Genomic DNA, 27,204 nt, shown 5'->3' on the forward strand with positions numbered 1-27,204 from the left:
GTCTTTCACAGTATCTTTGTATCCAAGCTAAGACTTTATAGTCAGAATGGGTGGAAAACTATCTTGGTAAAAACCCATTCAGGTAATTAGGCTGAGTGGTTAAAGGGTCAGTTAGAAGTGAAGTTCTACAGGGGTGTGTCCTGGGTACTATCAACAACCTGGAAGGGGGGGATGAGGGGCACTCAGAGTTATGGCCTGATGGAAACTTCATGCAATTCAGCATGGACAAATGCAAAGTTCAGCAGCCGAGACTAAGCCCCCCCACCCCCACCACAATGCTATATACTGGGGATGACTGCCCCATGGCAGCTCTACAGATGCAACCCTGGAGGACGTGGCAGAGAGCAGCCATGCTCCCGGCAGCAGTGAGGGCCAACAGCACCTTGGGCTGCACGAACAGGAGCACAGGTACTACATCCAGGGAAGTGATCACCCCCTTCTGCTCAGCACTCATTAGACCACATGTTTATTACTGAGGACAGCATGGGGCCCTTCAGTACCAGACAGGCACCGACAAACCTGGGAGTTCAGCAGAGGGCACCCAAGATGGTCGGGGGCTGGAGCACTTGTCCTGTGAGGAGGGACTGAAGTTCCAAGGTTTTCTCAGGCTGAGGAAGGGACATCTTCAGGGAAACCTAGTAGCAGCTACCCAGTACCTACAAGGAGGTTACTCTGAAGATGGGGAGAGATTCTTCACAGTGTTGCATGGTAAGAGGATGAGAGACAATGGTGTTACACTCAAAATCTTGTTTACAGGCAAAGAGAAAGCACATCTTATACATATAAAGCCAAGAATTTATTGTTACTATAATTGAAATCTTAATGGGCTAATCATAACTAGTCTTGATGTCTTATTACAGAAAAATAAAGAATAGCCTAAGCAGATTTTGACAATCGTAATACAGCTGAAATTGTTGTACACACAATTCCTAGTTTCTAACCCTTTTTCTCACGTTATGCTCACCCTTGCCCTGCTCCTCTGCATCCTGAGGTTGGTAGTTTCACTTTGGTGGCAGTCATGGGGTTGTGTTACTGTGAGTTGTTAGCATGTAGAGTCCTTCCCTGGGAGGAATATGATGTACATGTTGATGCTTTCTTCTTCCTCACTCTAGGATGAACTTGGGGTATTTCTTATAAGTTTGCTAAATGCTTTTACACCTTTACCCATTCTTCGTTGGTCTGTAGCTCCATGTTACATTCAAATTTACTACATACTGTGCTTTTTATGTGTGCTAGATACTACTTCTTTATTCTCTTTTTTCCCCCTAAAACCAGTTTTGCCCAGCTCCTGTCTGCATTTCTTTAACTGATCATGGCCATGCTGTCTATAGCCATGGGGTCTCCAATAGCCCATGCCCTATTTCTTGTAACACCAGGACTGTGCTCCTCTATGCTGCATCCATCTCTCCACATCTTAAAGCCTCTGCTATCACACCAGGCCTGTATTTCTCTATACTAAACCATTCTGTTGAAGTCATAAAACCATGGTGGTACTGTAAAAAGACAAACAAAAGTAAAACAAATTAGCCACAGACTCCTGATCAATGAGAAAAACTGCTGTAATGGCTAAACCAAGTAAAAGAAAGCTGCAGGCAGGTCAAGGAATGTTCGAGCATGACAGCCTCAGTCTTGAGGCCTTGCAAACTCAATACAAAGCTTATGGCTTGCTCCTGGCAATGGCCTGTTACTGTATTACAGGGCTACATGGTTACAGTGGGCATACACTTAAACAAGAGATGTTCAGACTGGATGTATGGACAAACTTGTTCCCCATGAGGACAGTTGCGGCAAGGAATAGGTTGCCCAGAGAGGTTGTGCTGTCTCTGTCCATGGAGGTTTTCAAGACTCGACTGGAGAAAGCCCGGAGCAGCCTGGCCTGATCTCATACCTGCGCCTGCTTTGAGCAGGAGGTTGGACAAGAGTCCTCCTTCCAGCCTCTTCCAGCCTGAATTATCCTGTGATCCTGTGAAACTGCCCCAATCGCAGGTAGCTCAAGGCTTCCTTTAAGTCCCAACATGATAACCACAGACATTGCCTCGGCAGTGCTCCCAATGACCTATGAATGTGATGGGGAGCCCAGCTGTGCAGTTTGTGGTTGTGAGGAACAGGCTGAGAGGACAACTCCATCATTGGGGCAGGAGGAAACACAGCAGCTCTGTGCAGTACCTGGGAAGCAAAGGCTCTCAGGAGCACATATGATCATGTGTCTTTGGTTTGTTCGCGTCTATTTGCTTAGCACAACATTTCTCTTTACTTATTTGAGAACCTTTCACCTGCATTGTCTGCATTATTTGACAGACTATAATAAAGGGAATGTTTTATTGACCTCTTGAGAGCACTTGAAGCTTGAAGTGGAGGGCAGAAGGCTATTAAACTTAATTCATGTTTACTGTAACAACAACTTTTTCAGCTGTTTTTTTAACGATATTTCTCTGAGCCATCAGTGCCGGGGCACCCCTAAGAAAAGGTCTTTAAAAATACTTTTATTCTGAGTGGACTTTGAAGGGTTTCGTACAGTTCCTTGTCTGCTTTCTCTCAGTGCCCTGTGACAGTACCACACTTACTTACCCTGGAAAACATGGGTGATCTCTTTGAAGATAATGCCTCGTTATAGACTCTGCATATTCTGACTTCAGCCCAGAAGGAAGACTGGCTGCTTCTTATGTATTTCAATTATACTGTCAGGGGTGCACAGAAAAAGGCTATCCCATTGCTTTGGCCAGATGGAGGAAAAAAAAAAACCCACCAACAACCAAGAAACAAGAAGATTTTGCTTTGTTTTTCCTGAATAATTCATGTTTGTGATAAAAGGTGACAGGACAATCTGGCATTTGCTAGTTGCTAGCAAAGTAAGCTGGCTATAAGGCTGGTGGACAAAATGTAGGAGATGATAGCTTGAAGTGGAAAAGAAATATGACTCTGGAAAGGGGGTAAAGAGATAAGATATAAGTGTCTTAGGGGAGTCAAAAGCAGAGATTTAAATAATCTAAGTAAGTGCTTTGGTACCAGGCAATCTTGCCAAGGTAGACACAGATGGCCTCATTTTTAGCCTTCCTTCCCTGATATCTCTAGCCATGGGCCAGGCAGGGGCCATCAATCTCATCTTTTTGATGAGAAGCTAATAAGCAAAGCTACTAAAGATGTCTGGTGGTAATAACAAACCCAGGTGAACCCCTGTGGACAGGAGTTCATATGATTACATATGAATCATATGGCCAACAGCTCCATTTATCATGGCAGCAACCATGGCATCAAAAGTGATTACGCAGCATAGTAACTTCATATTATGAATGTTGATAACATGAAGCATGTGAATAAGTGTATTGGTTTCCACACCAATACAGCAGTGTATTAGTTTTCCTGCATGGAGAGCACGTGGCAGGCCCCTCAGGTGCTCAACCTTTTGGTCAAAAGCATGGGAGACATGGAAGGGGAGGCCCAGCTCAGGAAGAGGACAAGCAGATGGAACACATGATCCAGAAAACCTGCTAACCCAGAGACAAACCCAGAAATATTTTGGATGTTTGATTTTTCTAAAGAAAATACCAATTTTATTTAGAAAGAAAAGAAAAAAGTGTTTCCCTTGAATATCATTTTGTCAAAACACTTTTCAGTCAGCCCATCATAGGTGTGAGACCTCGATTTGCTATTATGCTCTCTTATTACAGAGGATGGTGGAAAACCAGCTTCTTTTCTGCAAGAATACCCAAGCATTCAAGATACTGTTTCATTTCAAAACAAAGTAATTGTTGTTTCTCACAAATGAGAATAACATGGTTCAGGAACGTACAGCATCTCCTCTTTCTGCCAGGTCTTCAATCTGCTGGGGTTGCTCCTAGTCAGGGCCCACCCCTAGGAGGGACAGGACAAATTCCCAGTAAAAGCCCAGACTCCCTGGCTGGCTGAATGAGTGGTGGAAAGCCCCACCTGCTCGCCTCTCTGGGCAGGAAAAACCCTGTGTCCAGGAGTGCCCGGGAGTCCTGTTGTCAGGTGGGCTGCTATGGAGCTGTGGGCTTGGGACCACTCAGCTGTGGTGCAGTTGAAGAGCACCTGGAAGCTCTGAGCTTCTCAGCCTGGTTTCTGGGCTGGGCTAGGTGTCTGCCTGCCTCAGAGGCCACCTGGCAAGCAGGGGAAGTGGCAGGAAACCCAGTGGCAAGGCAGGGCATGATGCCACACTGCTGCCAGGCCAGTACCTACATCTTCGCCTACAGCAGACCAGCATGTACAGGATGAGCAGTCAGGCTGGAACTGGCATTTCTGAGCTGAGGAACTTTGTCAGAGTGTTTGTGGTTTGCTTTCCCCACTGACATTATTAGGAGAGGGATGCGAAGTGCTTACCATGGAGAACTGTCAAAGCATTATTAAATGATTTCATGTTTTCAAGGCAAATAATTCCCATAGGGATGTGCTCCTTTTTATCACATATTAATCATTCACTAGCACTGAGGGTATATCTATGTGGCAAAACACAGTACCATGCAGAAGCTGTTGCTGAAACCAGTGTAGTTCCATTAGTGGGGCCGTCCACCTGGTTAATTGTTTGAGCTCACTTATGTACACATGGGCAAGATTGAATGCCTCATGCACACTGTGTATAGAGAGCTCCTGTGTGACTCTGGCTGAGAACAATTTCTAAGATATTAGTTGAGGGAAGAGAGAGTGTGAGGCTGAACAAACAATTTAACCACAGGGCATCACAGATTGGCCAAGGTTACATTTTTTTCCCAATGAAGTGAAAGGAATTTCAATGGCTCCCCAAGACAAGAGCGGAAAACCCCTGTGGACCTTATACCACATCTTGTCAGGTTGGAGGAAGCAGGAACTGGGAAAAATGCTGGTTTTGTCGTCTTCATCACTTTCAGCTTATAATCCTGAAGCTGTGAAATCTCATTTCTCTGACCTTTTGCCCAAGGAGTTTTAATCAACTGACATAGTTAGCTGCTGTGGCTTAAGCAGGTATGACTCTGCCTTTAATAATGCAGGGTAGGTTTGTATTGGCATGCGGGAGAGGAGAGACCTGGAAACTGTGAAGGACTGCTGTGTCTAATTCCTTATCCCAGAGGATATTAAAGACAATGAGGGTCATCAAATTAGGCTGAATTATCACTGTAAAATTTGCAATAAAACTATGGAAAATCCTGACATTTGAGAATGGTTCCAAGAATAAAACTGTAGCAATTTATAGTGTGCATAACAGCAGAGTGTACTACAGAGTCCTTCACAGGGGTACCTGTGTGAGACGATGCTGACAGTAAACGTGCCAGCATCTTCCAGAGAGACGCTACTGTTAATAACAGGTGCTGTTGCTAGCAAATTTCATATCTTTTTTCCCCATCAAACACAAAACAGAAAACACGTAAACTATAGCTAGACAGAAGCAGTGACTTGTATTAGCAGAGTACTCAGATTAGCTAACTCCCACACCTGAAATTGTTCTGGAAGGCTTACATTTCTGACAATGTTTGTGACTCTTAATGGATTTGGTTGCTGGAATTGAAGTAAAGGTAATGCAAGTTTGCTTATCATCATCATCAGGAGATGATAAAAATAAAGGTCAGCAAAACACGAAGGCTGAAATTGTGTATATAGTAAAATCAGCAAAAGCCTTCACCTATCTCACTTCTGCAGGCCCTCCCACAAACATTTGCATCTGTCAAAATATTAAATTTCTTGCAGCAAATATTACTTACAAAATAAGCAAGTACAAATAAATATGGAAGCATACAATTAAAGTTGTGGCCTGTTTCTTTACCGATATAATTTTAATTTCTCATTCTTATTCCTTACTAGCAAGTAACCACTCAGTTTTAATCTCTTTAACTTTGCTGTTTTTACTCCAAAATGGAAAGAGTTCTGCAGCTGTATGCAGCTGGTATATTATGTTGTCAGATGTGTATTAAATTTCTTCGGATAGATATATAGCAAAATACCTGAGCGCTCTATATTTTTTCACATAATGCAATATATTGTGGGCAGGGAAAAAAAAAAATTATATAAAGAGAATCCATGTTGGATTCCCAACAGGGTATTGTAACTTTCATACAAATGCATATAATTCACTGAAAATTTGTATTTTTCTGTGCTGGAAAGCAGCCAGAACTTGTATGCTTTGTTGAATAATGTGCTCTGATTCTGTGCTTATAACCTATGATGAACTGATTTCTGGTGAAAAAAATGGGGCTTTGCCATTGGTGTGCCAAAAATATAAACCCCATGTTCATGTGCGGGGAAGAGAATGGAGGAGGACTCAGAGAAGAAACCTGAGACTTTGGGGAACAGAAATGGAGGCAGGGAGAAAGCTCATGGCAGGGAAGGAGAGGTGGGATGGTGGCACAAGGAGGGGGCAAAGGCAAGCGCTGGGGCAGGGGTGGCTCAGCAGGGGCAAGGGCAGAGCTCGGAGCCGGGACCCAGACAGGAAGGGGCAGGGCAGAAGGGGCGAGACTCGGTGGGGAGATGTGCAATGGGCTGTGCCCACCCGCACGGGATGCGAATGTGCCATTAGAGACCTCAGCATAACACATTTGGTGTCCTGACATTTCTTTCCCTCTGAGGGCTAGCTGTTCTCACCTTCACACTGATTCAGCTGGGCAGGAATAGTATTCGGTTGTCTATGGCATATCAACACTGGTATTATTTCACTGGTTAGGACATAGCAAATCTTCTCCTTAAGTAAAAGGTCTTAAGAAGGGAAAACCTTTAATCCAGTGCAGCACTGTTTTTTGAAGGGATAAAAAGATGCTCTTCCTATGCAAGATATGTATTTTTATGTATTTCTGTCTGCCTGACATAAGAAACAGTGAATTTACATGCAGGCACAAACGTTCATGGACATTGTCTCCTGCTGTTAACAGCGGACGGGAAATCTTTGGTCTGTGGGGAAACTAGTTAGTGGAAGAAGGGCTCTGGTAAGAAGGCTTTGACAGCAAGCTGACATGAATCATTTCTGCTGCAATCTTCCCACAGGGTGAAAAGGACTTTTTTCCATCCAGAACACATATTCTTTAACAAAAGTCCCTAATGGGAAGATGGGAAATATGGAAGCTGGAAAGCAGACTCAGACACCTTTCTCTGCATGCAGTTTCAGTCCTGCTCATGTTTTTGTGGTTATTCCATTTGTGTTTGCTGTCCTGCAAAGAGAATATATACCTCCCCAGTGACAACTAATGGAGATTCTCCATTTAGCCCAGTTGGGAAGATTCAGTGATTCTGGAGCTAATGATTACAGGTTAGCTCTACTGTGTGTAGCTTAGCAGGTTATTTTTTCTTTGTCTGTGGAGAGCCTGGATCATTACAGAAGCATGAATTGCTGTGTAATGCTAGCTAATAATTGATTTTTCTGTTCATCTGACGGGAAAAAATCGACTCAAAGAGACTATAAAACTTTCTGATTTTCCTTTTTCTGAAACAACCCCTCCCACCAAGCATTTAATCTGACATGAAATTTTTAATTGATTATGGAAAGAGAAGAAAAGAGCATTCAAAACTAACCAAAAGGAATAACTAACCAAAAGGAATAACAAGACTGAGAAGGTAGGGTGGCTGGTGACAAAGAAAAAGAAAATCTTAAAGTGCCTAGTAATGGTGGTCAAGAAGACTTGAGCTGCAAAAATGGTAGCAAGGGTAAAAGGGTGTATATTTATTCAGTGGCTCAGTGATAAAACCACAGTGTGCAGAAGTAGAAGATTGTGATTCACTGGCCTCTCAGAAAAGCTGAATCCACTTCAGCTGCCTGCAGTGGCATGGAGAAGGACTCTGCTCAGCGTGTATAGGGCAGATCACAGCATTGTGTTGGATGCTGGGAACCCGGATTCAAAGCCGCTCATTCATTCTCTGCCTGGCTCAAAGCAAGGGTTTAAGCAAAACATTCATTAGTTTTTAATACTTTTTAAAGGAACTGGTTAAATTAAGAAAAAAAGTGGAAAGTCAGAGGTATAATGCGTCTTATATTGGACAGTGAGGGTTTAGGAATCACTCTCTAAGCCCAGAGCTCTGAGTGATTTAGAGACTTATGATGGAGACAGTTATTGGCTATCACTGAAAGATTAAACTGTTTAAATGCCATGGAAAGATATTCTGACAAATTTTAATTCAGGAATGGAATAGAATATTAGTTACTGAAGTCTTTGTTTTGAGGAAACAAAATATCATGGGCAGTGCATGACTTTTTTTGTGCTTGTTAGAAAATATCAAGCAAAGTTAGAAAAAAGTTGGAACAAAACACATTTCACATTATTTTGATTTAAACATTTTGTAACATTTGATGCTAAATTGTAGAATGTTTCAGTTTTGAGAAAATCTTATTTTCCAATAAAAAAATTAGTCTAACAAAAATGTTTGCATTTCATTTAATAAGGCTTAAATGAAGAGAATAAGCTTTTATGCCTCTTCCTTCATGAGAAGAAAACAGAACATAAAAAATGGTGATCAGCATTCTCTGTTTATCACATGTAATGAAGAAATAGTGTTTACACTAGAGAACTGTAGGAATAATTGCTGTTCATAATAACAATAAATACTAGCCAAAGCAATTCAAAAGTTTTTAGTCAGTAAATCATTTTGCACAACTTCACCTGAGAGGAACTGAATCAAGGGATAGTTTAGAACTGGCTGCTCATTGCTGATTTGTTTGACAGGGTGGATCCAGATTTGTTCTTTAGTTTCTATTCTCACATTGCAAAACCTTGTTTCTGAGTTTTTAACTGCATTTACGTAAAATGTTTTTGTTGTGTACTGCCCGTTTATCTCAATAAAGCAATGAAAGTTGCTGATCAAGGTGGGTTACGAAGAGTCTCCGCTGACAGGGAGTTCTTTCTCATATTGAACAGCCATTTGGCAGAAAAAAGGGAAGGAGAAAAAACAACTTTAATAGCTTGCAGTGTAACTAGAATTCCCTGCTCCTTTGCCAAGGTGTTGGTAAATAGCTTCCAGAAACTCATTCCCTTTGGTCTAATTCCATTGCTTCTCTAGCTAATAAAAATATTTGCAGAAACAGCAGGGGCTGTAATACCTGTTCTCTTAGTTCTTCACTTGATGCAGTATCTTATAGTTCCTAATATTTGTAATTGTAGCAGAACTGTTTGTGTTTCAATAGTTAAAGATCCTTTATTGTTGTTTTGATAGCATAATCATATTTTCCAAGGTTTACAACTTGACTATCAACCTTTCCCCATGTTGGAATCTTGGCCCCATAATTTTTAAATGGTGAATGAATAGGTTGCTTTTTGTTTTATATTGCTGATTAGAACTATCTGATCGTGTGTTATTAATACAACCTCATTTATAGTTTTACTCTTGTCTGTAAAGCTTTGGGTATGGAATACCCTTTACTCCAAGGGCTGATTTCTTGGTTAGTCTGGAGAGGTGGAGAAGGCTCAAAGCTGTCCAGTGGTTCACTCCCATCCAGAGACACTCCTCTGGTAGCTCCTACATAGCACAAGTAATTGCTCATTTTCACAGAGACTCAGCTGATATTTGCTGCTGTGGGATTTTCCTTCCCCCCCCCTTGTTACTTTTCATGTTATTGTGCAATTAAAATATTATTTGTAATTTCCCAGCTAAACTTTTCAGCTATTCTTTTATACCACTTTCACTGCAGTGCTCTTGAATTCCTGACTGGCCCACTATTTTTTTTCATATCTACTGTCATTTCTCCCTTTCTTAGCACATCAAAGGCAGAGAGTCCTTTTTAAATAACTTTTCTGACATATGATAGGCCAGTATTTGAAGAGATTATAAAGGTTCTTAAAATACAGTTTGATCTATAGGACTGTGCTTGACAATACTTATGTTCTTTGGGATTTATTAGCATTTTCATTTTGTATTTGACTGCCTTCATCATTGGATACTCCAACTGACCATATTGCACTGCATTCTCACAAATCAAAGAAAGCAAGCAAAATTATGTTGCTGCCTGCCCACTGCAGCAGGACAGGAGTTAAGGATGAGATGAGACCTATCCTAAACTTAGGAATGTAAGTAATGACCTATTGGATTAGACTTTGATCCACCCTTAAGAGTGCTCTACCTCTGACAGTGGAACTAAGAGATTTATTCTAGGGATGGCATGCGAGTCTGGCCACTATGTGGTCCATTTCCTCTTGTACTCCACCAATATCCAATTTAAAGAAAAAAAAAGGAAAAGAAAAGAAAAAGAACTTTTCACTTTTCAGACTGCTGTGAGTGTAAAATTTTACATCACTGGAGTTATAAACAGCAAAACCCACCATTATTCCTGTAGCTCTACTCCAGAACATGTCTTTTATGTGAAACTACGAAGTTAAAATAAGAAAAGCACTGAAAGCAAAAGAAAATGCTTTTGAATACTTAGCATTTTTCTACATAATCTTCAATATTGCTCAATGTTTCAAAACCTCCCTTTGTGACATTCCATCTAATCATGAGCATCGTTGGCTAGAAAATTTTTATTTTCAGATTCAGTGACAGCATCATCAGCACCTGAACTTTGCTTTCTTGAATATGTAGCAAAAACAATTGGAGGGGCTTTGTGAGTCTTGGTAAATATATTCTTTTCTTTCCCAGCATACATTAGCTGCTTCAGAAAAATTATTATTTGTCTGTGTTTTTACAGACAGCACCTAGTGGCCTTATCCTGGTCAGGCTCTGCTGCGGTAGGTGATTTTGGCTTCACTCTGTACCTGCTGCTGTCAGTGAGATGTCTGCACTGGCTTTTCAGTGGTGCAAAATTTCTTTGCACACCTCCATGTGACACTGAAGCACCTTAAATCTTGCCCTTTCAGACAATCTCTGTACAAATAACCAGCGAGAAACCTGAGAAGCCATGGGCCAGAGAACTTGCTTCATAAAATGTGGGTGATATAGATAGGCAGGAGTAGGAAGTTTATTGGATACCAATCAGTTGGATGTGTTGTGGTTAAAAATCCTTATTTTAAGCACGTTCCATATTGGGATTTTGTATGGACAACTTGAACAAAATGTTTGTCTTTCTCAGCTTTTCCAGAGTTTCAGGTCTCCTGCAGATTTCTTTGCCTGCTGGCAGGAGAGTGGAAGCTGCCTGATGTTGACTCAATTTGTGAATTTCAAATAGCTGGTGATTCAAAAGGCAGGCCATTCAAATCCCCATACCAAAACTTCTACCCCTTCCAATGATAATATCTGTAAACTGAACTGAGATAGCATATTTATACCATCCCAGAAAAATGTTTGATATCTTCTGTTACCCAGTTGTCTTTGGAAGAGGCATTATTTGGCTAACATTAACCTTATCATAGAAGAGCCTATTTTGCAAATATTTTATTTGATGAATTTGAAAGGCTGCCTCATAAATTATCTGATTATTTTTCTTGATCATATCACAGCTTGGTGGAATCTATGCTTCATAAAGAAGTGATGTATGAAGAACCAAAGGGATGCTCACTTAAAAAGTATAAATCTTTTTCCCAAGTTTCTAGCAAGAGGAAGAACAAATATATCTCTGATCATCACCTATATGAAATTAAGAAGTTGGCCTGTGGAGGAGAAGAGAAAGGCGAGACAATCACAGCTCCATTTTGAATAAAAATATTTGCTTTTTTAGCTTTAGTCTTCTGATGTTTTCATATTTCCCTAAAAACTTAAATTTTCTGCAACAAATTAATGGTTTTCTCACTAGTTCTAAACCCCAAATGAATATCCTTATATAACTAAATAATGTGGCAATAAAGTCACTGTTTGTACATTCCTAGGTATCTACCCCTATGTAAATAAAACAAAATATTGTGGGAAGAAATTATAAGCAAGATTGGTTGTTAATTTAGAAACATACTGAAATATTTGTTAAGAACTTGTAAATCTGGTTTTGGATTCCATCATTACATATAACACATCCTATTAATTAAAATGGATGTTTCTCATGGGTAACTTTGACCCACATATTTTGAGCTGCGACTTAAGAAGCTGTGCCATTCATCCCACTGTTTGCAAGTGGAAATGAGATTTTCTTTTCTCTCCTGATCTCTGATCAGGGTATTATGCTGGGCCTCATTAGCCCTTTTACAGAGAAATAGGATTTTTTAATGGGAAGACAGATCTAAAAGAAGTAAAGCATTTCTATGAATTTTTTTTTTTTTGGCAAATCTAATGGGAACAATTGTACTTCACAACTTGTGAGCTGCTCAGGTTTTCAGTTCTGACTAGGCTTGTGTGATATGTGTGTCTGCCTCTGCAGTTACACAGCTATGAGGACAACCTCTGAATCACTTTGTTTCTGAGGTCTGGGACAACCACTCCGCACAATAGTCCTAGGTGGGGAAGCCCAGACCATCTGATTCCCCCATCTGCTCAACTCCCACAGCCTGAGACACAGTGCCCAAAGTATCAGCCCCCAAAAATTTAAGTTTGAGGTCAGGTTTTCAGGGTTAAGCTTCTGGATCTGTGGCATCTTCTCCATCTGACTTGTCTCAAGCACAGCCTGGGGAACTTGTCCCTGAGCCTGAGGAACCAAATGGGTCTCAAAGCCCTGGAGTCTTCACTTCTGGAGTGTTCAGCATGTTCATACTGCCAGCATGTTATTTCCTATCACAAAAAAGCAGACTCAAATTAATAGGTTTTGTTACTGCCATTCCTTACTGCTCACTAGTGAAAAACAAGGACTAAGATAAGCATCATGTTTTGCTTACCTAGATTTTAGGGAGTTTGAGGAAGGTTGTGTTTCAGGTGAAGACACTTAAATGCAGACACCTACGTGTGAGCTAGGCAGCCACACTCACGTTACGGTCTGTGGAGTGCTAGGGCAGGATTCAATTATCAAAACTTAGGTGCCTTGTTTTGTCTGAGATGTTCTTGGTATCCAAGACACCTGCAGAACCCTGTCAGATACAACACAGAACCTACAGCAGCTGTGTGTCCTTGGGGCAGTAGCTGGAGATCAGGAGGATTTCCCTTGAGCATCTGAAATGGCACCAGACACCTGAATTGTGTCTCTGGTGAGGACTGACTGCATGGCCTGGGGAGCAGCTCACCTCAAGGTGAACAACGATGGCTCAGCTTCGTTTGCAGAGACCTGGTCACCCAGTGACAGTGTTAACATCACAGCAGGCACCTATGTTTCAGCACCTCAGCTGAGTCCCCAGCAGCTCATCAGCTGAATCATGCTCTGCCTCAGCTATAGTGGAAGATTAGACACCTAACTCATGGAGAAACACCTGCTTTGAGAGTCCTAAATTTAAGTGGTTTAGCCTCATTAGCAGCCCAGGATTTGAAACCTGTTCCTCACACTCACTCACTGTGTTTCAGTGTTTCCTAATGGAAATATTGCAGGCTTTCAGTTCTGTGAGCTTCCTTCAGTTTTTTCTTTCCCGTCTTGAGTCATGACTGAAACATTTCAGCTGGAAAGCCTAATGACTATGTCCAAGCGAGCCATATGCTTGCTGACTTCATGTTACCTGTGTCCCTCTCTTGATTTCCCAACTGCTCCTGACCTCCTTGGGGCCTCTCCCAGTGGGGGATACACCAGACAGTCTTCAGGACACTCTGCTGAAAACAGAGGGATGAAGTCCTAGCCTTCCAGTTTGCTGCACAAGTCCTTCCCCTACACTGGGATATCCATGGGTGCACCAAAACATGCCTTTAAAAAGTATATGTACATGAACACCTGTCTGAATCTTTGTTGCTCTCCTCCCTGGCTAGGCCACATTTCACATTTCTTGTGGAGAGCTCATGTTGAGCAGTAGTGGCAACTCCCTGCTGTAATTATAAAAGAATATAATGACAAGGAAATGAGAAACAAGGAAAATATCCCAAGGGTCACACAGCAGTAATGTGCTCTATGAATTGTTTTTAAAGTGATTTGTAATGGGGAGGAGGGATAATTAAACTTGTGTCTCTTTATTTCTCTGCAACATAATCCCAGGGGCTAGTTTGGGTTAAAGCACGCCCCATTCACAGTGTCATGCAACAGAGTATTTTGCTCCATACTGGATTAGACCTCAGAAGAGAATGAGGCAAGGAAGTCCTCTAAGGTGGATGACAACCACTTTAGATCCACAATGAAGAATCACCTGTTCTTCACCCTCGACCTTACATGATGGAGATCCGTCCTCAAAGTTTTGGAGGCAGCTCGGTAAGAAAGAAGACAGAATAGTAGAGCACAGGGCAAGTAATAAATATGTGCTTTCCTGGTTGTGTTAAAGTCATGTAGTTGCCACCTAGTTAAACCACATTTCTAGTGTTGTATCTGTCTTTTTGCAATGTGTAGGATGTTGAGAAATGCCATTCAACTTTAATAAATTCATAATTTTATTGTGCTCTGCAGCAAATCTTAACTGACTCATCGAGGTTCCTCTTCAGTTCCCTACAAATGATTATTTGGCTGGCTGTCTTCTAATCTCGATCCATACTGAATTTTAAAACAATAAAAATCATTCAAGTTGGCAAGTCTTTTATAAGGGAAACATTTCTATAATTAGGATTAACTCAAAATACATATTGCCTGTCCTTACTAATTCTCATGCTTATTTAGAAGCATGACTTAGCATCATACTATAGGAGCCAGCTACATGAATTTAAACAGCACTCCATCAATCTGTAGAAGAAAGTGACATAAGCCAATATAGCTGTGTGTACAGTAGACAAAACTAACCGTCTCTGGAGATTTCTGTTCTAGGAAAACAATTATGTACACTGAATAACCCTACACTTCCACAAGGCCTTTAGAGAAAACTTGCTGTTCGTTTGAAGGACAGGCTCTGTGAAGGCTATTGCCGTTGAATTTAGCTTGTCACTGTATTGATTAAGGTGAGATTATTTTTGCTCTTGATGTTGGTCCAATTTTTTATATTATAAAATCCTTCAGTACAGCAGATAGTGTCTGTAGAAGAAAGTGATTTTTTTTTTTCCTGCATCATTTCCATCCGGTTTATAAAAGGTAATGGTCTGTATTTTTGTTATGCTTGAAAATAAAGTGAACACGATCAGAAATAAGCGCATGTTTAAATGGCTATCTTAGCTGAGAAGGGAGACTGGGAAACTGACAACTGCTAACCTGAGGATAATATGTTTGCCTGGTCTGCAATTTCCTTTGTGGATTTAGTGTTTTGCATAATCATTTCAGATAACATCAAATACTAATTAGCATTTGAGCAGATTCGGGGTTAATTTTCATCTCACATATATTGATATAGCTCTACTGACTATAATAATACATTCATTTATATCAGTTGACTATCTGGCAGTTTCTCTTCTCTGTATTTGCTGTCACTGCCAACAGCATATTTTGGAGTGGGAAAAGGTGAGGGAGGAACTGAGTCTAAAGCAGTAGGTAAAGAGGAAAAAATACTTTAAAAGCGTGATGGCAACCTGTCCTGTCAACCTCAATCAAAGATCTGGCAGTTGCAGGAACCTGATTAGCAGTGCTACGAGGAAAATACAGCTGTCCATTCCTGGTCTGCAGGTGTTGCAGTAGGTATTCTATTGTCAGACAGCCAGTGTTTTGAATCAAATTATTTCTTGTAGAAAAAAGTGTTATCCGTGTTGTTATAATAGCAATTACCCATCTGTAACAAGCTGGGCACTTGGCGAATACCATTATATCACTGAGTTTCTGACTCTGTGGTCATTAGATTTTCCTTTTCACTTCCACTTGATGTCAGGTGTCTTCCACACTATCTAGTTAATACCAGCTTGAGGCGCTATGTGTTTTGAGTGTTTCAGGTCTTGAGAGCACTAGATGAGACACCTGGCTTTTGAGCAGACTGTTTTAGTGGAGAAGTGAGACAACCTGCTCTGTTACCCTGGTGGCAGTGAGCATTGAAATGATAGTGCCCAATCTGTCATAGCCCAGCGGACAGAGCATCAGTGCAGTAGGAAAGAGGAAGTTTTCACAGAAACTGAACTGATCTAAAACTGAATGAATGAGGGTTAGTCATACATGAAATGTGTTCTACCTGGCAACTTCAGAAACAACAGCTTGGAAATCTAGAAGGCAACAGCATGTAGCAAATACGCCATTTATGTTCATTTCCAGGTAGAGGACTGTATATATAATTTATTTCGTCTCAAGTTTGCAGGCAGCCAACCTCTAGCCATTTAGTGCAGAAAGGCTCACTGGACATTTACTCTTTATACTCCCACCCGCTCTTGCAGCTCTGAGTGAAATTAACTGGAGGTGTGAGCAGCCACTGTCCCTAGAAGATCATGTGCCTCTAGTATTTGTCATAGCCATAAAAAAACATACACTGAACCAGACTGCATGCAAATAGGGCACTTACTTTCTTCCCAAAATGCAATGGAAATGGGTTCTCAAGGAGCCCCCATACACAGTTTGGAGTCCAGAGGAGGTTGAGAACAGGGATTGTAGCAGGGGACTGCATGCGAACGTGTCTGAGTTCCCAGCCTCTGTGGGGGTCACCAAGCACAGAAATGGTCTCGGAAGCAAATGACTTCAGCATGACAGCATGTACTGCTTTGATTCACCTGTGTTGCTTGGCTGCCTGCCTTCCAGGTGTGTGCCAAGAGTCAATGCCTCTTCTGATGTTCACACCCTGAAACAACGGCAGTGTTCAGTGGCAGGTGGGGAACTATACACTGCAGGGACCTATATTATTTTCTTTTTACATTCTGGAATTCCTCTCACATTTTTTTCTAATCCAAATCCTGGTCCCATTCTGTTTGCCACTGAATTTCTTGTGTTGGATAAGTTTACGCAACAATTACATGGACATTAATTAAGAAGTAGTACAGGTTTTGGTTTTGTGTGTTAGGGGTATTAAATAATTTTTTTTGTGTTGCTTCAGTTCTTAAATTTGATTGCTGGAGACAGCTGATGTAACAGCTGTTAACAAATATAAACCAATAATAATTCATTGACAAATTGATTGACAAAACAGGTTCAGTGTATGTGTCCTCTCTGTAATGATTGATAACTTAAAAAAAACCCCCACATTAGCTAAGGAAAGGAACTGTGATTTGATCATCCACGATTGGACAGACAAGCTGACCTAGGGGTGAACAGAAGGGTAATCATATGAGTAATTGTGACATCACCTACCCACATCCCTCACGTATTCTGTTAAATTAAGCTTTGCCATCATAGACAGGCTGTTGTCTGGTCTCTTCAAGTTCAAACGATCGTATCTAAACTCCTTACTAGGAATAGCATCATGGGCTGGCCTAGAGGAGTTAGATGACCTAGCTAACCTAAGGCACAGCGGTTCAACCAAGCGCCTTGACTTCTACAGATTTATTTAAAAATGCTTGTTAGAAAGCAAGCCTTATTTCCCTCCTGTGATGCCTCTCCTGTTAGGCGTAGTACATTTAGTGTAAATGTAGTGAGCAATGAGATTTGTTCTCTTCTGAATCCAAGGTAGTGTCTCTGCCTTGTGGTGTGCTGCAGCACGGAGATGCCCTGCTTGGCGGCTGCTTCAGGATCTCTGCAAGGTGCCTCAGGATGACTCCTTTAGATTGCAAACAGAGCTCATATTCTCATTGCTTGTTTATTCTTATATGTGAAGCTGTGAATGATTTATGCCTTTTTCATATGAGAAAAATGTTTGCTTTCAGAAGAAGAATGTGATTAGATGTATTAGCACTGTCCAGAAAGCTGCAGCACATCCTGGATGATTCACCCCAGGACGGCCAGATGGGAGACCCTAACCCTGGCTTCCTAGGGGGAATGTTCAAGGACTGACATAAGGGATTTTGAAGGGAAAATTTATTACCTCAGTTTATAATGTTTAACATTTTAATATAACAAATGTTGTGGCTTTGGATGGGGAATTTAGATTTGAAAATAAGGAAATATTTGCTGCAATGTACACAATGGAAATACAGCTCTTTCAACTGGTGGCTCTGGACTGCTGAATAGCAGTGGGCTTATTGTGCTGTACTGAAATACATCCCACCTCAAAACATACCTAAATCTGGAGCAGTGCTCAAATGGCGGTGGTTTGCTTACCTGCTGTTTTCTGCCCTGCTTATACTTCTCTTTTTACTAATTTAAAGAGACACGACTTTGCTGTCAGGAAGGGCTAGAAAATAAAATTGGTGACTCCACCTGATGCACTCAGCTCCCTGATCTATCTTCCCTAGGACTTTCTCATTAACTTTTCAAAGTCTCCGTGTTTGGTGGAATCACTATAGGAGGTTCATAAACGATAGATGAAGTAAATAGCTCCATCCCACAATTGCATGGAAAATGAGAGAGAGAAAAAAGTCAGAGTGCATTTGACAATCACTTGTATGTTGGGCGGTGAGTAGTAGCAAGTAGAACCTTTTTTAATAAAACCAAGAAAATCCACAGACTGTTACTTATTGCCTAAACCATTAGCTCTTCTGAGAAGAAGACACTTCCAGCATTTTGGAGTCCAGCCTTGAGCATACAGGCAGCCAAACTCTAGCCATTTAGTGCGGAAAGACTCACTGGGTATTTTTTCTTTGTGCACCCATCTGCTCTTGCACCTGAATGAAATTAACTGGAGGTGTGAATAGCCACTGTGCCTAGAAGACCACATGCCTCTTGTCCTTGTCACAGCCATAAAAAGTAATGAAGGACTCAATGAAATATAATGCAATGATAGTAAAAGTCAAGAGGCAGTCTACACATCATGGAATCATTTCTTTTTGTCTACGTTTATTGTACTAGGCTATTAATGCTATAGCTGAAAGGTGACCATCAAAATACCATGAACTTTTTCAATGGTGAATAAAGCATCAAAAAAATAGGAAGTTAATTATTATTATGAAGATTTGCAAAGTCCATTCTCTTTTCTTTTAATCTATCCAAAGCTTTAGAGGGTAACTTACCAATTGGCTTTGTGTTACACTGATTCGTGCTATCCAGATATGTTCATGAGGTCACGGATTGTCACTGCTTCTTTGTGGTGTACTTATTTACACAGCTTTCACCATATCTGTGTTCCCTATTGAGAGCAAAGCTCCGTCTGTGAGAAATAGATACATAACACAATATAGGATAGATATTTTTGATACTTGTAAGTTGTAGTTGATTTTATTGATCCCAGTCTTGACCTCCATCTTGGCTTTGTACTTTTTCTCAAGAGCATAATTACGGTTTTATTTCTAGAAGTCGTGTTCCAAAGTGATTTTTTTTCCCCACTTGACTTAATTACTTAAAAAGTTATTTGGGATTTCAGGTTGTCCTTAAAGTCTTTGCCAGGTATGCCCATAACCCCCACAGATTCTTCTGCAAAAAACAATTTTCCTAAATGTACATCCTGCATCATTCTGGTTATGTCTAAATATCTGCTTGTATTCCTTAGTATTGGAAAATTGTAAATGTTTAGTAATAACAAATATTTGCTTCATTACGAAGGAGACTGCACATCTCTATAGCTGAATGGCAAATTAGTAATGATTCTCCTAAAGATTCCTAGTAGTTCTATGTGACATTGAAAATTCTATTGGCATAAAAGTACATTTTGTAGTTTCACCTCTATAATACTTACACATTGGCAAAAGCGCTAGTAATTATATAGCTTATTTAACTGAAGCAAATAAAGTGTGTTACATAGAATGAACAACAATCTATGTGGTTGTTTCTAATACAAGGGTATCCGTATGATAGGAAAAAACTTTTTTCTTTCCTGACGTAATATGATAATTTTTGTATTGCTCCAGATATGTTTGGTCTGTTATAAGACAAGAAGTTGGAAAAAATAATGAATGCTAAGGAAAAAAATCTATGCCAAGAAAGCTTGATTTTCCTTTAGAAAATAATGTGAGCTAGCACCATCTTAGGTAATCCTTGTTAGCTTATGTGGCAATAGTGCACACTTTTTGATGCGATATTAGTGGATCAGACCCTGGTCTCAGGCCTGTTCTGTGATTTTTACACAATTTCTTTTTTGTTACACTCTCAACAGCCTCAGTCTATGTTTCAGGCTCTGAACAGCCACTATGGAAGTGTCCAGAAGCTTGATAGTTGCTCCACTTCTGATCCCTTTATACTTCTTGGACAGAAACCAACAGAACCACGCACGCCTTAATGCTTCGCTCCATCAGGACCTCCAGATATGCATCCACTGTCATTTAAGATCAGCCTTGTGTACTTTCCTATTCTGCCAAGATCGTAATGTACTTCATAATTTCCACCAAGGTCATCCGCATTGTTCTTTGGGAGACGCCTTCTGGGAATCAGTAAGCAGACTGCTACAGGTCTTATAGGTTTCTCTCCAGTTATGGGTAGAAGGATCACAGAGTGGTCTGGAAGGTATAAACAGGGAATTATAGAATTGTCAGTAGAGGATTTCTGGGCAAAGCCTACTTTTCTGGGCAAACTGCAAGCACTGAGGTATAAACTGAGAAATTAACAGGTTTAAGTTCATGAACATGTCCAGTTCTTTAGAGCAGTTTTAAAGTCAATTCTTAAACTACCTGTCCAAAATGGAGAAATAACTGATTTGAAAATCAGGAGATAGCATTTCCATTTTCCTTCAGTATGACCAGAGGGGTTGTAGGAATTGTGTTGCCACTGTCCACTCAAGTAGAAGAGCCACAGCTCTGGCCTGTGTATCATGGCAATATCCCAGGAAGTCTTACAACTTTGGCCAGACTTCTGTGGATTTTGTCTGTGGCATCTTGTTCTGTAATAAGCTATTTTCTAGGAAACTGGAAAACTATATGAACACGAACATACAGAAAGCTGTCAAACTGACCACCCAAATTCAAAGACAGATGTTGGTAGTGTCTTAAAGAGATATTTTCTCACTGCTTTTTTCACTACTCTTTTCCTCACTACTTTCAAGGCTGCACTACATATGCGCAAAGCTTAAATATTCCGTGATTACTGCATGCTTGTCTGAAACACTAGCAGTGAGCCTAGATAAAAATGTCACCTTGAATCATATTATGTGGTGCCATCCTGCAGGTACAGCACACTCCAGTGTAACACAGAACAGCTTAATGCACTCCTGTACTAGCTAAATAAGGAAACAGAAATAACCCATAATTTCACACAATGTGCCATTGGTGGGAAAGAAATTGCAGCAGAAAAAACATTTTTATTACTCTCTTCTTTTTCAAGAAATAAGTTTATGCTGTCTCCTTTCTTGTCCTTTTGTTTTAAGGGACATACCCCACCCAGTGAATTTTTTTCCAGGAGATGGTAGAGTGGATCAGAGTAAATTGAATGCAGAAAGATTATCATCTCATCTATCAAGTCAAGAATCCAGGTATGAGGAAAACAGAAGCCCCAAACTAGGGCAGTGTGGCTGGGTTGGCTGCTGATGCAAGAAACGAAATGGGACTCCTAGGTATCCAAACACCAGCGCTTGAGATGGGCTCCTATGATCTTTCTACTACCATGCCAGAGATCTTCTTGCTTATATACACCACTGCTTTTACAATACCTGCTCACCTGCTCAGTTGCTACAGCCATGAAGAACTCTCCAGAGAAGATAGATACTTTAATCCTTGAGAGACCTCGTATCTGGTGTCAAACTATTTTGGTGGAAAAGTAAAGAGAATGAAAAGATATAGCAAAATGTAATAAAGTAATAGAAACAGAAATAACAAGGGAGAGAAGGTACAGAGTTTAGACTAGAAGAGAGGGACACTGAGAGTAGGAAAATGGAATAAAATCAGATTTTAGAGCTGAAATAATGGAAGGGAAAAGACAGTATCTCTTTGGGTGAGGAGCCTTTTCTATAAGAGAAACTTTTCACTGCTATGGAGTCTCAGTGCCATTTCTGACCTGCAGGTACTTTCCTAGTCTCCTCCTTGTCTTTGGGCCTTTAATTTTCATGTTTCAGAAATCCATGCTTCAGTCAGCTGCATTCAGGTGTATTGTTCATCATGTCTTGGTCACCTAAGCAGGAAGGTTCCTGCTGAAGCAGGATATCTGCTGGAAATTAGAAAAAACTCAAGGTTTAGCCGTGACCTCAAGAGAGACAAATGAAGATTCTCAGATGGTCATGGGCAGTCAGTCATATTTTTTTTTTAATCAAGAAATGAGAAAATAGTGTGATATATTTGAGAAAATACTCAAAGAAGATGAGTGGGATCTCTTGGGCAGCTTTTGAAATAACTTGTTGGCCTTTCCTTGAACAGAGTTGCTTACTTAAAAAAACATGGATTGCTAATTTTAACTTTCAGTGCATTTGTATGTGTTAGGTTTAAAAAAAAAAAAATTTAAAAGTGCCTTGAGTGAAACTTCAGTTCACATGTGACATCTGAAACTATGAAAGAAAGTCAGAAGTACCATCAAGACATTACCTTTGTGAGGTGTTTACATTTCTATCTTCCTCTGCTGCTTGGGAGTCATCCTCAGTAGTTCACAGCATGTAACAAAATCTTTCTTTGTGGACTAGTGGTGAAAGGTAGGGAGTTTTCATAAGCAATGAAATAATGAGATACCTTTACAAAATAAGACCTTTGAATTATTCTATCTGCCCATAAGATATAAGAATTCATAAAGCATTTCAGTAAAACAATAGAAAATAATTTTAGTGCTCTTTTTTCTTCCTTCTGCTGTGCTGCTTTAATTCCATGAACAAAGAGACTGAAAAGCTTAATATGTCTGGACCATCAGTAATCAGTATGTCAGTGAAACCCAGATGCTTATCAACGGACTTTGCATAAGATGATAAAATCTATAATTTCCCTTAAATTCATTACAGTTTTGCTTATCATACCAGAAATGTGTCACTTAATTCTTCATTCTTTTGCAGAATCTAAGGAAGATCGTTTGCTCTGCTTTAAGCAGTAGGTTCAGAGCTCACTTGAAATGTCTGTACATAGCCAATCCCCTCAAATGATTACACAGAGGTAGGAGGAAAATCAGTAAGACTCTTCTGAGAACAAGTCAAGCTTGTTTTCCTCCTTTTAAATAAGAATTCTTAATTCTAGGGTTTCTTGTACTATTGTTTAATGTCAATGAGCAGCAAAGTTTCTTTATCATGCATTAGTAGTAGGTCAGTGAGTTTTTCCTGCCAGTCTGTACTGTTCTCTTTAGCACAAATACCCTCAAACACACAGTATAAAACAACGATGTAAGACACTTCTAATCCCTGACATAATACGGATGAACTTGATTAATCTATGTTTAATTGAGATTGAAAATGAAATAAAAAAGCAATGGAAAACATTCTGTTCATGTGGCAATTTATATAAACCAGCGCTATTTTAGCTATCACACATTAGCTGATTTATTGTCGATGTAATAGAAAAGTATATATTTGTACTTACGCACAGATATATATGATGTGTGCATCACTCTAATCCAGGATGCGAACCAATGCAGAAGCTCACTAAGATATGTGGAGCTTAGCAGAAGGAAAGGAGCTCATCAGAGCCTGCATGTGATCAGTTACCATCATGCAAATTTTATATTAGCTGTATGCATACATTAGATGTCATCAAATGTACATGTACACATGCCCGACTTGGAAGCCTGGTATAGTGCAGAATACAAAACCATAAAACTCTAAATGATTCACAGAATCAGAGATTCAGTTGCAGCATCCTATTTCTGGCAGCAGAAGCTTGATCTTAAAAAAGCCTTGGGGCCTCAATGTGAGAGAAGCTGGCATTTTATATTTTAAGCATAGATCTAATATACTGTATACTTTTGCATTATGACAACTTCCATTGGGAAGTGAGAGATGGCACCAGAGGATGTCTGTGTTGAAAGGTTGTTCAGGTGGAAAGCGTGATCTCCTGTGGGACTCAGCAAGGAGGGCAGAGATCTCAACTGGTTAAGATGAATCAAGATAGTAAGAATAGAACTGAACTAGTACTGCAAAATTTGGATCTGGTCTTAGATTTCAAGCATTGTCAGATTCTGAGCAAGTCTGTTCTGCACACTTACAGTAGCAGCAAAAGCAGACCCAGCTGCCACCATGCAAGTGACACAGTGTAGGAGTCTGCACCTTTCCAAGAGCTACAGAGCGCTTATATATTGGAGTATATAAGTCCTCCCCATCATGTTTGGACAAAGGCATCCGTAATATGGCTAAAATGTCAATTCCTCCCTAATGTGTGACAAGTATAGATTTAGTCAGATGACTGGGGATGCACTATGGTGATCGAGTAATTCAAAATATGAGATCAGGGTGAGGACAGAAATCTGCCTCAGCTGATGCACAGATATATCTGTGAAGAGATAAATATATCCATATACACACACATACTGTGAACAGTGACATTTGTGAGTGCTTACATTCTCCAGAGTCACAAGTGTAATTTCATGGAAATTACATGGACTCTTGCACACCTTGAACCTTATTTTAGAAATCATCGTCATGCTTATATGTCTTCGCATGAGCAGCCTGGAAATTATCCTGCTTACCTATTTTAAAACATACAACTTCAGGTTATTTTCTTCAAAATATCACTACTCTGAGATCTTTGGAAGACCAAGACAGGTAATATAATTCCTAGGTTTATTGCGTGGAATTGGGCAGCTACAAGCTAGAATGAATGGCACAGGACTGTCAAACAATTGTTTTAAGGACTACAATGGGAAAGAGCAATTTTGTGTACAAGGAATGCCCTGCATTTCCTCTGTGTCATTTCCAGCAGCTTATGTCCTATTTGGAGAGATATAACCAGCTCACATGGTGTAATATATACTCTGAGCACATTGCAATGAATTGTTTGTTCCTAACGGGAGCTACCTGAGAAACTTTAATCTTCAGGCACTAACTGTAATGGCTTGGCAGCTTATGCTTTGAAGATATCTGTAGCTAACTGCCATATCCAACCACTGTTTCTGTTCTTCCAAGACAGGCATAATGAGTCTCCTGAACAGTACATGAAGGTCCTCTCCACCTTGGCATCAGTGCCATCTACTACAGCTGTACTCAGTTTATAAGCAGCTCTGTAGGTTGCTTAAATGCTTTTTTATATATACCAATGTCACAATTTAAATGTAAAACCTCTAGTTATTTAGCTCTCAAAGTAACATTTTCAGGTCAGAAAATGGGGTTGAATGGGTCCATGCAATAGAAAGTCTGTATAGAAAGAACAGCATCTCCCATAAAGCACTGACTTTATGGCAACCAGCCCTGATTGCATGCATCCTCCACCATGGGAATTTATGTGGATGTGAGAGCTGTCCTTCCCGTAGATTGTGTCTTCATGCTCATTTAAGCACAGCCGCTCACATTAACTAAAGAGGGTTAAAATGAGCCGTCTTTCTTTTGAAGGGCAATTTGCTTTTGTAGACTGCTTGGTTATCTCCATGCTGTGTTTTTCTCAGCTGGGCAAGGCTCAGCCTTTAACTCCTTTTCCCATGCAAGCAGAACAGTGCAGCTGCCCCTCTCAGCACATTCCCCTTGTTGGCCACAGCCTGGGAGCTTTCCCCAGCTTCCCCTGCCACAGGGCAAGCTCGCTCCCAGGACTTCTTCTCCCCTGGGGCCTTCCTGTGCCTTCACATTTTCTAAAACCACCCATTCCCCAGTGAAGGTTACGAGACATCATAGCAGGCCTTTATTTCCCTTTATTCCCTGGGGTCTGAAATGCATCAGGAAGAGTACAGAGTTGACCAACTTGCATTGAGAAATGTCCTTTGCAGTGTTGTTTGGGCCATAGATTTCTTGTGCATTGATAATTCATGGAAGAAGGCCATGATGTATCATCATGTTAGGTCTATTTAATACTATCGTGCTCTGGCATGTTCTTTGCTCAGGGTTTGTAGCAGATGCTTTAATGGTTTGTCAGAGAGTAAAGACCATGATCTGGATAATATAATTTCCTGTAGTAACTGCATCTTATCAAAAGAAGAGTCTTTGAAGGCTCTCTTTTTTGGCCTGTCATTTTCTTTCTGGGGTTATCATTTTATCTACACTTGTTACTACGGATTTTTTTGGACTAATATCAAGGATAGTCCCACACATTTCTTTGACAAAACTTTTTGAAATGTTCCATTGCTGCATCTTTCATTCATTTCTAGCAGCTAAAGTTGATGAAAAACAAATACTGTACCAAATGTTTATGTGACATACAGAATACTAATGACTGACTGTTTAATACCAGCTAATAGCAAGCTAGCACTGAAAGTCAAACAATCTTATGATGAGGAAAGTATCTCTATCTGTATGGGAAGAAAGAAGAAAAATGCAGAAATTAAAAGCAAGAAATGAATCTGGTACTGTGTGCAAACATACGTAAGAACTTAATTGAATTATCATTTGAGCTGAGCAAACAATATGAAGCAAATAACCTATTTAAATTTAACCTTTTTCATTTCATAAATTGGTCATGAGCTGCTTAAAGATATACTTGTTATCGTATATTATATATACGATATATGAGTATATTACAACTCTTGTAAAGCACTGGAGCTAAACCTACCCATATTTGAAATGTCAGCCCTCTTTTGACTTCAGTCAGGGCAGGCAATTAATAGGCATCTCCTTATAAATAACTGAAAATAAAGATCAGTTGTGATTTCCATCTTGCTTTCCTCTTCTGCTCCTTAAGCAGGAGTAGTATCTCTATCATGATGAATTGGCTTGGCTGTAGTGATTCCGGTTTTGAGTTTCAAAAGTTTCCAGATGTCCAAAACATAGCAGTATGTATCTTACATGGCTGATCTACTTTGAACTCTAAAATGTAGCTCAAGCTGCCACGTAGGCATCTCCTAAGCTCAGTGGGGAGAGGTAAGCACCTAGCAAGGGTGACTCTAGTGATCCTGAGGAAATGAGGGATGAGCCCACAGTAAGGGTTCTTCAGTATATAGGGAATACAGGGAGGAGTAGACATCTACATTTATGCAGTCCCATTTAGACGGGAGGATTCTTGCATGCTGTATGTAATGAGTTGCTCTTGTGCCATTTCCATAACACAGAGAGCTTTCATTGGCAGATCTGTTAATGCAATGTGTCACGTGAGAACTGGGGTGTATCTATCACACATACAAGAGGCAAGAGTGCTCCTTGGCTTCTGGTCTGGAAAACTCTAAGCACTGGGTTATGAAGATAGAGGGAAGCAGGCACAAATACTGGGGCAGTTCATAGGCCACTGTGCATTTCAGTCTTTGCACAGTGTCATGAGTGTCCCATAATGTATCATGGAGCTTCTGGAGCCCATTGGTCTTGCTGACCAAGCTTATGAGAAGTCAGTAGCACATAACCAGAGAGCGTAAGGTCAAGCCAGCATTTGACTCAATGTTAAATTTCTCCATAAGTACTGAGTACTTACATGCTTAGACCTGAAAACTGTTCAGTGGGAGTGTTACATGGTGAATTTATTCTTGGATTTGTGAAGGCCAAAGAAATTCTAAGGAAAAGT

General features: G+C 40.3%; 1 long non-coding RNA gene across 2 annotated transcripts; it reads right to left on the reverse strand.

The window, feature by feature from the left end:
• Window positions 1–18,625: 18,625 nt before the first annotated feature.
• On the reverse strand, window positions 18,626–23,247 carry LOC143157520 (uncharacterized). 2 transcript variants are annotated; one of them, XR_012994813.1, is made up of 5 exons: window positions 23,158–23,247; window positions 22,186–22,276; window positions 21,665–21,811; window positions 21,329–21,411; window positions 18,626–20,175 (listed from the first exon to the last, which is right to left on the reverse strand). It is a non-coding gene; the product is annotated as an uncharacterized LOC143157520 (long non-coding RNA). The 2 variants fall into 2 exon arrangements; XR_012994812.1 differs by having other exon boundaries at window positions 21,665–21,814.
• Window positions 23,248–27,204: the final 3,957 nt, after the last annotated feature.

This window comes from Aptenodytes patagonicus, chromosome 2, assembly GCF_965638725.1.
Source record: "Aptenodytes patagonicus chromosome 2, bAptPat1.pri.cur, whole genome shotgun sequence".
Classification (NCBI taxonomy): Eukaryota; Metazoa; Chordata; class Aves; order Sphenisciformes; family Spheniscidae; genus Aptenodytes; species Aptenodytes patagonicus.